At 33.8% G+C, this 14,534-nt stretch overlaps 1 pseudogene; it reads left to right on the top strand.

The window, feature by feature from the left end:
* Positions 1-2,503: 2,503 nt before the first annotated feature.
* The window catches only part of LOC107841270, a 33,615-nt pseudogene continuing 21,584 nt past the window's right edge, over positions 2,504-14,534 (top strand).

Below are 14,534 nucleotides of genomic sequence, written 5' to 3' on the forward strand. Positions count from 1 at the left end.
ACTCCTAAACTCTCTCTAATTCTCCAACAAAGAACAACAAGGGTTTTCAAAGGATTGAGCATCTAGCACTTTAATTGGTGGTTTTTCTCCATAACTCTTAATATCTCAGGCATGTATCTCTCCCCTAAAACTTGTTTTTCTAAAAACACATGTTTAATATTATTATACATGTAATTTAATTATTGATTTGGAAATTAGGCTAAGGGTTTTTGGGTACTATTGATTGAATGGCTTTTCTCATAGATTTTGTGAATCATTTATGCGTTGAATTGATGAATTTTGAACTAATTGGGTACATGGGTATGGTAAATGGGAATAGGGAGTTGTGAATTCCCCCAAAAAAATGGATTTTAGTAATGTAATTGGTAATAACATCAATGCACTTTATGAAATTGGCTTTGAAACATGGATATATGCATATGGAAATCAAATTTGAACTATTACATTGCATAGAAGGCTAATAGAATACAAAATATTTGAAAGGCCTTTATGGCCATTAATTAATTTTAAAATAAACCTTGAGGGTCGTGGATTCTCCCAAGTTAATGGATAATTGGATCATGGGGGTCATAGATTCCCCCATGTTGGTGAATAATTAGACTATGGGGGTCGTGGATTCCACCAAGTTAGTGGTCAATGGAAATGACATAATGATATTAGCTTTAAGCATAATTGGTATGACGATACCAATAGTATGTGCCTAAATGGATAGTCCTTGGATTAATCAACCCAAATGTGTAAATGATTTAATTGGGTTTAAAAGGGATTGTGTAGCTGGTCGTATAGGTAGAGGTCCAGAGGGACCGATACTGGAAACCTATGTTTGTCGGTATAGGGGTTGGTCTTGATGGCTATGTGCTTGTTTCACACCTTATATATTTATCATAGATTGGCGAAGGGTCATGGATTCCTCGAACTTCCTTGATACCTCTGGTTTATGAAGCTAACATGCACTAAGGAACTTTCTATGGGGGGAGCCAGACCCATATAGCCTGTGGGTGCCTTTATGACGGTTGAAGCTACACAGTTCAGGATAATATTTTAAGTCTCGTGCTAAACCTTGTTCTCTATCCTAGAATATTATATTTATATATAGAGATATATGAATGTATGCATATGGTTTTGAATAATTTTAAACTGATTAGATCATGGCACTATTTTATCCCTTCCCTGAGTTACATGTTAGAGCTCACCCCGCTAACCATTCCCGAATGTTGTATGTCTACACAATGCAGGGTTCAAAGACACTTCTATTTTCTTGTGTAGTGGTATGTGATTTTTGGATTATTCATGTGTCAGATTTGAAGTGGTGAGCTTTCATTCTTTGGAAGGCTCTCATTTCATAGTCTTGACTTTACTTTTATCTTAGACTATTTTGGTGGGCATATCCAGACTTGGGTTGATGTTTGGTTTTGTAGAGGACTTTATGGACAAAGTGTGGGTGGATTGTGTTGTGGATTTTTAATCTCTCTTGTTATTGATGTGTCTATCTTGTTATATGTTTGGAACTCATCTCTATCTTGTTATATATTTGAAACTTATTTGCTGCTAGTTATATTATGTTCTTGTTGGCTAGGCTGATAGTGGTGGCCTTTGATACTTGACAAACTTGAGATATGCATCATGATTAGGCCCTGGTTTAGATCGTGACAAGCTTGGTATTAGAGCCTAGGTTCAATATCATTAGGTGTTCACAAAGATGTGTAGAGTAGAGTCTCTTTTATGGGTGTTCAGCATACAACATTTATAAGGGAGAGGCTATGAGGAATTTAGGAACATTTTCCTTTCTTGTGATTTATTTTTCGGGCTATAGAGTCTAAGGTCTTGAAAACTCCTCTAATCTCCAGTTGCTCGCATTTTAGATTATGCCTCCTCGAAGATCTGATTCTCATGGAAACTCCTCTATCCCACTTAAGGATAATGTGGATAGAACTCACCCTGTTTATAGAGTTCAAACCAGGTCTAGGGTCCCTGCTCCTGACTATACTACCCTTTGTGGAGTTTTACCAATCCGACCAGTCCTTCTTAGGCTTCTCAAGCCGATGAGGTTCATGCCCCATCTTCCCAAGGAGATATTTCTATTGCCAGGTTTTGTCAATCTATTCATTTTCTAACTCAATTAGTGACTTCTCAGTCTCATCGGCCTAACGGTGTTGGTTTTGTTCCTCTACCTTTTGAGGTTACTAGAGTTAGCTAATTTTTGAGGTTAAATCCCCTAACCTTTATAAGCTCTAAGGTTAAGAAGGACTCTCAAAGGTTTGTGGATGAAATAGAGAAGACATTCAGGGTTATGCACGCTTTTGATTCTAAGGGTATGGAGTTTACCGCATACTAGCTGAAAGATGTAGCTTATTAGTGGTAAGAAGGGTGAAAGCCGTTGAGGGGTGATGATACAGAGCTGACTATATGGGATGAGTTTTTTCATGCCTTTGTTGATCACTTCTTTTTGCAAGAGTTAAGGCAGGCAAAAGCTGAGGAGTTTGTGAACTTGAAGTAGAGAAGGATGACTATGAAGAAGAATGCTTTGAAATTCCACCAGCTATCTCATTATGCCCCAGAGATTGTGTCTAGTATGAGCGAAATAATAAGGAAGTTTGCTTTGAGTTTGTCTCGGGACTTGGTACTAGAGAGTAAGGCGGTGATATTGATTAATGATATGGACATTTCCAGACTTGTAGTTTATATGCGGTATTTTGAGGATGAGAAAAAGCAATAGGAAAAGATTGGGAAAGACAGAGTAAGAAGTTTAGGTATTCAGAGAAAGGTGTATATCAACAAGCTAGTGGAAGTGATGGTAGACAGCGGAGTAAGACGAAGAATTGCAAAAACTTTGGTTCATATTCGACGGCTACTGCTCCTTATCCTAAGCCGTCTGGTGATCATCACTTCTATACTAATGGTGGTTTTAAGGCACAGAGTGCCCAGTCTCAGGTTAGTAGAGCCTAGCCAGCCCCACCTTATACTCTTTGTATATTTTGTGGGACATCCATCATGGTTAGTGTGATGAGGGGAAAATAGGTGTTATAATTATGGTCAGTAGGGGCATTCATAGTGACACTATCCAGTGTTGCTTATGGAGCTAATAAGGTTACAATTGATACTTTTACAACTCATATACTAACAAGTACTACTTCACCGAAATTGACTCCATGCTCTTGCCACCCATTAGGAATCCAGGTTATCTCTTGATGTCATTATTGGTATGCTGAAACTTTTCTCTTGTGATGTATATTATCTGCTTGATCCAGGATCTACCCTTTCTTATGTGACCCCTTTATGTGGCTGTTTATTATGGTTTTGGTCGGGAGTATTTTTTAGCCTTTTTTCTATGTCTACCTCGGTAGATGATTCTGTTTTGGAAAGAAGGGTCTATAGGGGATGTGTGGTGTCTATATTTCATAAGAAGACATTGGTCGATTTGATAGAGTTGGATATGGTGGATATTGATGTTATATTGAGGATAGATTAGATTCATTCATGCTACTCTTCTCTAGATTATCGGACCTGTAAGGTTAGTTTTCAATTCCTTAATGAACTGGTAGTAGAATGGGACAGAAGTTCCTTAGTGCCTAAAGGGATATTTATATTGTTAGAGCCCAAAAGTTGATTTTCAAAGGGTGCCTATGTCATTTAGTTTAGGTTAAGGATTCTAATTCTAAAAGTCCTTCCTTGCAATCTGTCTCGGTGGTTAATGAATTTCCTGAAGTGTTACATATTTTTCTCATTTTAAGCGTTGAAAGTGCTATATCTCTATAGCATATCACCACTGTTTCTCCTTGTGGTGCCTCAGTGTTGTTTGTTAAAAAGTGGTGATTTAGCAAATCAGTAGGCCGTAAACATAACACATTATGATATGCCTTTCAAAAATAACACCAAATTCCTAGATACGGGTAACTCACTACTTCAAATTGATAAATAATTTCACAGACCCTTAACAATAGTAACTATTTCCCGATGATCTTCCTGGTATTCCTCCCAATAGGAAAATAAACTTTGGGATTAATCTTCTACCAGATACTCGTCCTATCTTTATCCATCTATATAGAATGGCTCCAACTGAGTTGAAAGAACTTAAAGAGCAGTTAAAGGATCTTTATGATAAGGGTTTCATCCGTCCTAGTATCTCTCCATGGGGTGCTTCTATGTTTCTCATACGTAAGAAGGATGGGTCTCTTCCGATATGCATAGACTGTCGGTGGTTGAATAAGGTCACGGTGAAGAATAAGTACTCTCTTCCTAGGATTGCTGATGTTTTTGACCAGCTTCAAGGCTCTAGATGTTTCTCTAAGATTGATCTTTATCGAGTTATAATCAGTTGAAGATTAGGGAGGTAGATATCCCTAAGACTACTTTTAGAACCTGATATGGTCATTATGAGTTTTTGGTTATGTCATTCGAGTTGTCTAACGCTCTGGCGATATTTATGGTTCTTATAAATTGGGTATTTAGATAGTTTTTGGATTTGTTTGTTATTCTATTTATTGATGATATCTTTGTGTATTCTAAGAGCGAGAAGGATCATGGCAATCACCTCCAAGTAGTGCTGCAGACCCTTAAGGATCAGCAATTGTATGCAAGGTTGTCGAAGTATGATTTTTGGTTGAATGTTGTTTTTGGGTCATATTTTTTTCAGTAAGGGGATCATGGTAGATCTACAAAAAGTTGAGGTGGTTAAGAAGTAGCCTAGACCCACGACTCCAACCGACATTCAGAGCTTCTTCGGCTTGGTCGAGTATTATAGGAGGTTTGTGGAGAGCTTTTTTTTATTACTAGAGAATTCCTGGGGATTTCTCCTATATACTATGTTTGTATGATGGCATGATGTTCTACATGAATCCACGGTGTCTTATGGTTCTTCATTATCTGCATATGGCTCCATTGACTAAGTTGACTCAGAAAAGGTAAATTTTTTGTGGTTTAATGCTTGAGAAGGTAGTTTTGGGAAGTTGAAGAATAAGTTAACTTTTGTGCCTATTTTGACCCCGCTTGAGGATACTAATGGTTTTATTGTTTACCGTGATGTGTCTCGTATGGGACTAGGTTATGTCTTGATGTAGCATAGTAAGGTTGTAGCTTATGATTCTAGGTAATTGAAGGTCCATGAAAGGAGTTACTCAACTCATGATCTAGAGTTGGCAATTGTGATATTTGTTTTAAAGATTTGGGGCTATTATTTGTATGGGGTGCATGTTGGCATTTCTTCATATCATAAGAGCTTTTAGTATATGCTTACTTAAAAGAAATTGAATCTTGCACAGAGACAATGGCTTGAATTGCTCAAGGACTATTATATGAATCTACATTATCAACCAGGTAAATCTAATATGGTTGCTAATACTCTTAGTAGGTTGCTCATAGGGAGTTTATCTCATATGGATGAGGGAAAAGGGGGTTGGTGGGATATTCATCGGTTGGCTAACCTGGGAGTTCGTCTTTTGGACTTTGAAAACTAAGGGGTGATTGTTCAATAAGTAGTTGAATCATCTCATGGTGCTGAGGTAAAGGAGAAGTAGTCTTTGGATCTTATTCTTATGTAGATTAAGGCTGAAGTGGATCAGCAAAAGGTTATGGCTTTTGAGATTGGTAGTGATAGTATCTTGAGGTACCAAGGTAGATTATGTGTTCCTGATATTGATGGGCTATGAGAAAGGAATTTAGTTGAATCTCACGAGTAAAGGTATATAATTTATTTGGGTTCGATGAAAATGTATCATGACTTGAAGAAGATTTATTGGTGGAATAATATGAAGAAATATGTGGCCAATTTTGTGGCTAAGTGCTTGGTTTGTCAACAGGTGAAGATTAAGAACTTGAGGCCTGGTGGCATGTCTCAAGAGTTTGAGTTGCCTATATGGAAGTGGTATATAATCAACCCGGATTGTATTACTGGTCTTTCACGGTCTTGTAATTAGCATAATTTGATTTGGGTCATCGAGGATAGGATGTCTAAGTCTGCTCACTTTTTGCCTATGAGGACTACTTACACTAGAGAAGATTATTCTAAGTTATTTATTCAGGAGATTGTCAAATTGCATGGTGCTCCAGTTTCTATTATTTCAGATTGAGGTATGCAGTTATCTTCTAACTTTTGGTTTTTATTTCAGAAAGGCCTGGGCACACAGGTGAACTTAGCACCAAATTCCATCCTTAGATGGATGGACAAGCGGAGAGGACCATTCAAACTTTGGAGGATATGCTAAGAGCCTATGTGATTGATTTTGTAGGTAGTTGGGTGGATCATTTGCCTTTCATCGAGTTCGTTTACAATAATAGTTATCACTCTAGTATTGGGATAACTCCTTTTGAAGCTCTTTATAGTAGAAGGTGTAGGTCTCCTATTGGGTGGTTTGAGTTTAGTAAGACTAGATTATTCTGTTTGAACTTGGTTCACCAATCCATGGAGAAAGTGGAGGTGATTAAGGATAGGCTTAAGAATGCTCAGAGTCACCAAAAGTCCTACGCGGATGTAAGGCATAGAGAGTTGGAGTTTGAGGTTGGTGATTGGATGTTCTTAAAGGTATCTTCTATGAAAGAAGTGATGAGATTTGGGAAGAAAGGAAAGCTTAGTCCCCGTTATGTGGGTCCGTACTTGATTTTGAGAAAAGTAGGCAATATTTTTTATGAATTGGATTTGCCTTTGAGTTGTTGAAAAAGTTTGTGGTCGATCCTTCTTGATTATCCCTATTTAAAGTGTTGGTATTTCGAATTCCTTGTCTTATGAGGAAGTTCTAGTTGAGATTTTGGATAAGCAAGTCTATCATTTGAGGACTAAAGATGTAGCTTCAGTAAAGGTCCTTTGGAGGAACCATAAGGTAGAAGATGCTACTTGGGAAGCTAAAGAGGACATGAAGTCCAAGTATCCATTCTTGTTCCCCAAGTTGGATAATCGTGCTTAAGGTATGGGTTTTCCTACTCTTATTGTTTTTTGATTTTTTTTTCATGGTTTTGTGATTGCATTCTTGTGCTACATTCATGCTAATTGATGCCTTGACTCCTCATTTGAGGATGAATGATCCTGGAAGAGAGGAGAGGGGTAATGTAACACCCCAAATTTTTGTCACTAAAATTTTTGAATTTTGAGCTCACAGACCAGGCTACAACTGGCACCTTACGATTCATGAGGTGTGTTCACGAGTAGTAGGGAGGGACTCGTGACCAAACCAATGGAGTAGCCAATATTTTTGTCCTGAGTACTACTAGGACCCTGTGAACCGTAAGGTCTGGTCACGATTCATAGGGTGTGACTAATGACCAAACTAGTGAAGACTGCCCTGAGTCACATCCCATACCACAAGTCTAGGAAATGACCCGTACCCAGTCATTATGAGTCATGGTGTGACTCATAATGGCTGACGGCCTGTACTATTAATTGAGGGCACTTTGATCATTTCCCTCATTCCCCAATCAAAACCCACGACCATAAAACATCTAAAGGTGGTTATTTTCATCACTTAGACAATCATAAACTACTCTTAAACTCTTTATAATTCTCCAAGAAAAACAACTAGGGTTTTCAAGGGATTGAGCATCTAGAGCTTTAATTCGTAGTTTCTCTCCATAACTCTTGGTACCTCAGGCATGTATCTCTCCCCTAAAACTAGCTTTTCTAAAAGAATAGGTTTAAGATTATTATTTATGTGATTTAATTGTTGATTGGGAAATTGGGTTGAGGGATTTTGGGTACTATTGATTGAATTACTTTTGTGAACCATTTATATGTTGAATTGATGTCTTTTGAACTAATTGGGTGTATAGGCATGGTAAATGGGAATAGGGGGTCATGGATTCCCCCAAATAATTGGATTTTGGTAATGGAATTGATAATAACTTCAACCTACCTTATGAAATTGGCTTTGAAACCTAGATATATGCATATTGAAATCAAATTTGAACTATTTCATTGAATAAAAGGCTAATGGAATACAAATGGCTTTGAAAGGCCTTTATGGCCGTGAATTGATTTTAAATTAAACCTTGGGGGTCGTGGATTCCCCCAAGTTAATGGATAATTGGACTATAGGAGTCATGGAATCCCCTGCGTTGGTGAATAATTAGACCATGGGGGTCATTAATTCCCCCAAGTTGGTGGTCAATGGAAATGGCATAATTATATTAGCTTACAAGCGTAATTGGTATGACGATACCAACGGTGTGTGCCTATATAGATGTTCATTGGTTTAATGAACGGGAATGTGGAAATGTTTTAATTGGGCTTAAAGGGGGTTGTGTAACTGGCCATGAAGGTTGAGGGACCGATACTGAAAACCCGTGTTTGCCGGCGTGGGGTTGGTCTTGATCATGTGCTTGTGTCACACCTTATATATATTTATCATGGATTGGATTATGGCACTATTATAATTATATATATATATATATATATATATATATATATATATATATATATATATACATATGATTGTGTGCATATTGTTTTGGATGATTTTAGACTAATTGGATTATGGCACTATTTTATCCTTTCTCTGAGTTACATACTAGAGCTTACCCCGCTAACTATCCTCGGACGTTGTATCTCCACGTGATACAAGGTCCGAAGATACTTCTGTTTCCTTGTGCAGTGGTAGGTGATTTCATGATTGTCCGTGAGTCATCTTTGAAGTGGTGAGCTTCCATGCTCCGGAAGGCCCTCATTTCATGGTCTTATCTTTACTTATGTCTTAGATTATTTCGGTGGGCTTTTTTTTGCTATGGCCGGGGGCTGTCTCGACTAAGTTGATGTTCGGTTTCATGTAGGCTTTTGTTGACAAAGTGTGGGGGGATTGTGTTGTGGATTCTTAGATCCCTCTTGTTATTGATTTATCTATCTTGTTATATGTTCGGAACTCAACTCTATCTTGCTATATGTTTGAAACTCATCCGCTGCTAGTTATATTATGTTCTAGTTGGCTAGGCTAATGGGGGTGGTCTCTGGTCCTCAGCAGATCTGAGATACCCATCACGACTAGTCCCTGGTTCAGGTAGTGACATAAATATTCCAAATTCTATTATCACTTCTGAACTCAAAGGCTTAAATCCACACAAACCCTTCACTTTGCACCAAGGATCTACATATGATGTCTTATTCTCTATGCTTCTCAACTTGTATTAATCGTGTAATGCGGCTAGAATTATAAATTCGTAAATCGTACCCATGGCATAACCCTAAATGCCATGAACTCTAGAATATCCAAGCCTCAAATCCATTCCCTTAACTTGTTCACCGATCTATACCTTTAACACAAGGCCCATAGCATGATATCTCATACGTCAAACCCAAAACCTTTGAGCGAAATAGCTCGTATGCCTTTTAACATCCCAAAGTAATAAATTTTGCCACCTAAGTGTTTTCCTATGAATAAATCCTTCCAAGTCTTCTATAATCAATGTGCTCAAATTTTCTTACCTTACTTATACACACCTTAAACAACTCACTACCACAAACGTGGTCTGCCACAAAAAAATTGAATTCTGATCCAAACCATGAAGATGATCAAACTATGCACTTAGATGCCAAACAATCGCATAATTAAGTATCTAGCCATTCATTTTCCTATTGACCCGAACACTCCTGTCACTTGGAATCTAAATCTTACTAGCTACCCAATTCGAAACCACCATGGAATTTACCCCCACACTTAGTCCCACGTCTGTAGACTTTCTTCCTTAATCATAATCGATAGTTTACAACCCATTCTATAACCTAAACAAGACCTAAGTAACCATATCCCATTGAATACAAGTCCCATTTCTTGTAGATGAACCCCTCACTTTCCAAATCAAAAGTAGATACTCCATTATTAATTATTTTCCAAATATCATACCCCCTTTTCCAATAACCTTTACCTTTACAAGTTTGAATTCATTTAATTCTATTATAGGCTAGAATCAAATCAAATCAATTCGTACACATGCCTAGTACTAGTGGTTGTACTCACCCTACTTTTCTACATCCTTCAAATGCAAACTTTCATGCGAGTGGACAGTGTGGACCTTGATTCATGTGGTTATTTTTGACTTGAAGTTGTGATTATCTCATACTCTCAGAGACTATCCCTACTTCCCCTACATTTATTATGTTTTCTTTACTCTTTTCAGAAAGTGTTGTAGTTTTCAATATGACATTATGTATTAGAGTTACTCTTGTACTTACGACAACTAATTCATGGGATTTTATATTCCTTGTTTAGTTTTATTTGAGTATTGTTGTACTGAGTTGTTGGGTCATGCTTATGTATCATGATTGGGTTGGGGTAGGTGTCATCACAATCTCTGGGATCTTGAGTCGTGACCAAAGCCTCGCTGAACTAAAATTTCCTAAAGGAATCCAAGCCATAGAACAATATCTTTCGTTGAAGATACATCGTCGAATCAAAAAAGGGTCGTCGACATGGTTGCACCAGACACAGTTGAACCAACAAACTCTAAAATAGCTCCTTAACTTGGTTTCAACCATCCCCGCCCCCGCCCCCGCCCCCTCCCCCCCAAAAAAAAGAATCAATAGTGTAAATCTATCATAAAACACATTGTGAATTTATTGGAATCACCAAATTATCCATTTAGGGTCATCTTGACCGAATAATGTGAGAAGTAAAACTCTTAACTTATGAAAAACTACTATTGTGCATACTTACGCGATGCACGGATAATATTAAAATATTATTTCTAATCATTTCATATTGAAATGTTTCGTTCGACAATGTTTAAGCATATTCTCATATTACCTTAAAAAAGTTCAACTATCATATTATTTTTTAATGAAATGTGAGAAAAGAATTTTACCCCTCACTTTCATCTCCATCTCTCCCCCCCCCCCCCCCCCCCCCCCCCCGCAATCTCAACTAAAAGATAAAAATTCTACCCCTCCCCCCACCACCACCACATACCTCCACCCTCACCTACGCAGTCCCCCCTCCCCCTCCACCTAACTAAACTATACAAAAAGAATAATCATGTAATTACAAAAAAAAAAAATTATGTTTCATATTTTACTTAGTTATACTATCACAACTAAAAAATATTAGGTTGTTAATATCCCCCTCCCCCTCCCCCACCTCTAACTAAATCTATATGAGTAAAAACAATCATGTAATTGTAAAAAAAAAAAAATTATGTTTTGAATTTTTCTTTATTATATTATTTATAATTTAAAGATTTCAGATTGTCAATTGCAATTTAAATTTTTATCATACTGTCTCCTCATTTCTTTCGTTAAAATTTATAAATAATAACTTGTGCATCTAAAAACTTGTTTTTATAGCATATTAAACCATAATTCCTTAAAAAAAAGTTCAACTATCATATTATTTTTCGATGAAATGAGGAAAAACAAATCTACCCTCTCCCTTACTCCAATCCCCCCACCTCTAACTAAATATATCCGGAAAAATAATAATCATGTAGTTGTAAAAAAATACATTTTTTCTTTATTATATTATCACAATTAAAAAATATTAGGTTGTTAATATTCTACCCCTTTTCCACCTCTAACTAAATCTATATGAGTAAAAATAATTATGTAATTGTAAAAAAATATTTATGTTTCATAGTTTTCTTTATTATATTATTTACAATTTAATAGATTTCAAGTTGTCAAAAACAATAATTTTTATTCTACTGCTCATCCATCTCTTCCTTTTAAAATTTATGAATAATAATATGTGCATTATCTAATTACTTTATTATATTCTCAAAATTAGTTTGGATCCCCCCACCCCTACCCCTCCAAAAAAAATCCTCAATGTACATTTTTTTAAACTGTATTTTAATTTGGTTACTTCTATCTAATTTGACTTTGAATTAACTACATATATTATAATATTAAAAAGAAGAAGAAGAATATCAAACACATATTTTACAAAAATTAAGCATGTCAACTTTTGATATTGTAGTTACCTATTCTTCTCTTCTCTTTATTTAACTTTATCTCTTTGTAAGTCAACCATAACAACAAAATTCTCACTAAAAAGTAAAAACAACTCTCAAAACAACTTCTTCATAAATTAAATAATAGAAAAAGTATTAATTTGAAGCCGATTTATCTAAAAAATTTACTTAGCGAAGTAGTAGTTTCAATTATTAGAAGTCCAATTCTTTACTTATTTATTTAGAGGGTGTTGTCATTGTAGTGAGAGACGAAGAATTGCGAGAAATGGATAGACATAACATCAATGACTTCAATTTATATTTCACAAATTGCAATTTTATATATATATATATATATATATATATATATATATATATATATATTATTTCCTCCTTTTCAAACTAATTGACAAAATTAAGATTTGCACAATTCTTAAGGAATAATTAATTAGAAATGTGATTTAACTAATATATTCTTTATTAATTCCTTAATCTTCATTAATTTGAGAATAATTTATGATAAGTTAGAGTTGGGAGAGAATAGTTAATTATTTTTTTATCTTTTAAATTGATAATTACTTTGAGACAAATATTTTTAGTAAACATGTCAACTATTCTTTTTATAACTATGATGTTTGAACTTGCTTTCACGCATAAATATGCCAGCCTATTTGAGACAGACAGAGTAGTATCCATTTTAAACGATATGTAACGAAATATTATTAATATTTAACTTTTAATTAGCATGTTACTTGACTTAATATAATTATCCGCTACTTTTCTTTTATACTTCATAAATTCTTATTCCTTATATATTTCCTTTTTATTATTTTTTTCACAATTCTTAAAATGTCTAAATTTGTTAATAATATTTTTGAATATCATTTATTACTTTATTTTACTTTTAAATTAAAGTCTAATATCCTCATCATATATTAGCCCAGCTTTTTTTGTTCATAGGTCATAAGTTTGTTGTTTTTAATTAATATCATACAAACTTATCACCTTGCTTGATTTTGAAATAAAATTTTATATTGAAAATGAAATTTTAATTTAATATTATTTAAATAATTCTTTAAATTTTACAGTTACCTTATCAGACTATTTTTTTTGTGTCACAATTCATACTCAACATGTCTGTATTTAGTAGTGTGAAACAGTAAATTAACATGTACATGTTACATTATTTATATAATTAATCTATACAGATACATTCAAACAATTTTAAATAGACTTCAAACACATATACAAAAAATATAATTTGTCAATAAAAATAATTTTATCTTGATATATGAATAATTTATATGTCAACCACTAAATGATTCACTCTTAATTTTGAATATATATCAAACATTGCTATGATTATAAGGAAAATCAAAACAAATCAAACCAATTAAATACATTATTTTTCATCTTGCATATTTTTCCTGACATAATTTAAAAATGCTCATGTCAAAATCAAATACTTATATTTTTCAAACATATCCTCTTTTTTGTATAAAGCAAATAAATAAAATAATTTAAAAAAAAAGTGTAATGTTTTACATTCCTAGGTATTACTAAGAAGTATCACTATTATTCATGGTTCTAGTGCTACTACGGAAAAAATTAATGAGAATTTTTTAAACATATATTTATGGATAAAATGAAAAATTTCTTGAGAAAAATAAACATCAAGAACAAATATACCACATCAAAGTCATAACAAAAATCCCACCACCAACAATTAAAATTGAAAAATTGATTAGGTTAATTAATACAACTTATCTCTTTGTATTTGTTTTTAATCAAAAATCAAATGAAAACAATCTTAATAGAAAAAATTGCGTACTTAAATTCAAGCTAGACAAATAGATTAGCGTGTAATACCCCACCATTCATCTACATATAAAAAGTGAAATTGTTAAATAAATTCATGAATAAAGTTAATGATCGATAGTAAATAATAAAACAAAATTAAAAAAAAAAAAAAAAAAAAAAAAGCTTAGCATTATGAATAATTGAAGTATAAATAGGAGAAGTTAAGTAGTAGAACTTCATTCCAACTCGAATTTCATTTAAATTTAAATTCAAAAAATTAACTAAATAGGATATTGCTTTGGATAAATTTAACTTTTTAAGAAAATAAAGGAGCAAAACTTATAGTTGTGAAGAAAAAGGAACCTAAAGAGAACTACAATTCTTTTGTCATAAAAATATGCTATAAAAAAGGAGCATTCACAACTAAATAATTGATTTTTAATTTAAATTTAATAATAATTTTTATCAGTGGAATTAATGATGGTATTTTAATGTATATTTAGATTCAACCACCATTGCTTTTGACAAGCAGACAACAGTTATCATTTATTTATTTAATTATTTTTATTTATTATTATTATTATTATTATTACTACTACTACTATGTACGATCACTGCTACTATTTATTTATTTATTTATTTATTATTGTTACATATACTACACGTTGCTACTACTACTTTTACTGTTATTATTTAATATTAGTAGTAGAATTATATTTTTATCTTTTATTTACTATTTAAATAAATTATATTTAGATAGTTTTAAAGCATTTATTTGAATTTTTAAAGAGATAAATACATGAAAGAGTAAGTCCATTTAGAACTTTTTAACCATGAGTTTCTATTTTTAAACTAATGAAAAAAAATTCTAATAA

This window comes from Capsicum annuum, chromosome 9, assembly GCF_002878395.1.
Source record: "Capsicum annuum cultivar UCD-10X-F1 chromosome 9, UCD10Xv1.1, whole genome shotgun sequence".
Classification (NCBI taxonomy): Eukaryota; Viridiplantae; Streptophyta; class Magnoliopsida; order Solanales; family Solanaceae; genus Capsicum; species Capsicum annuum.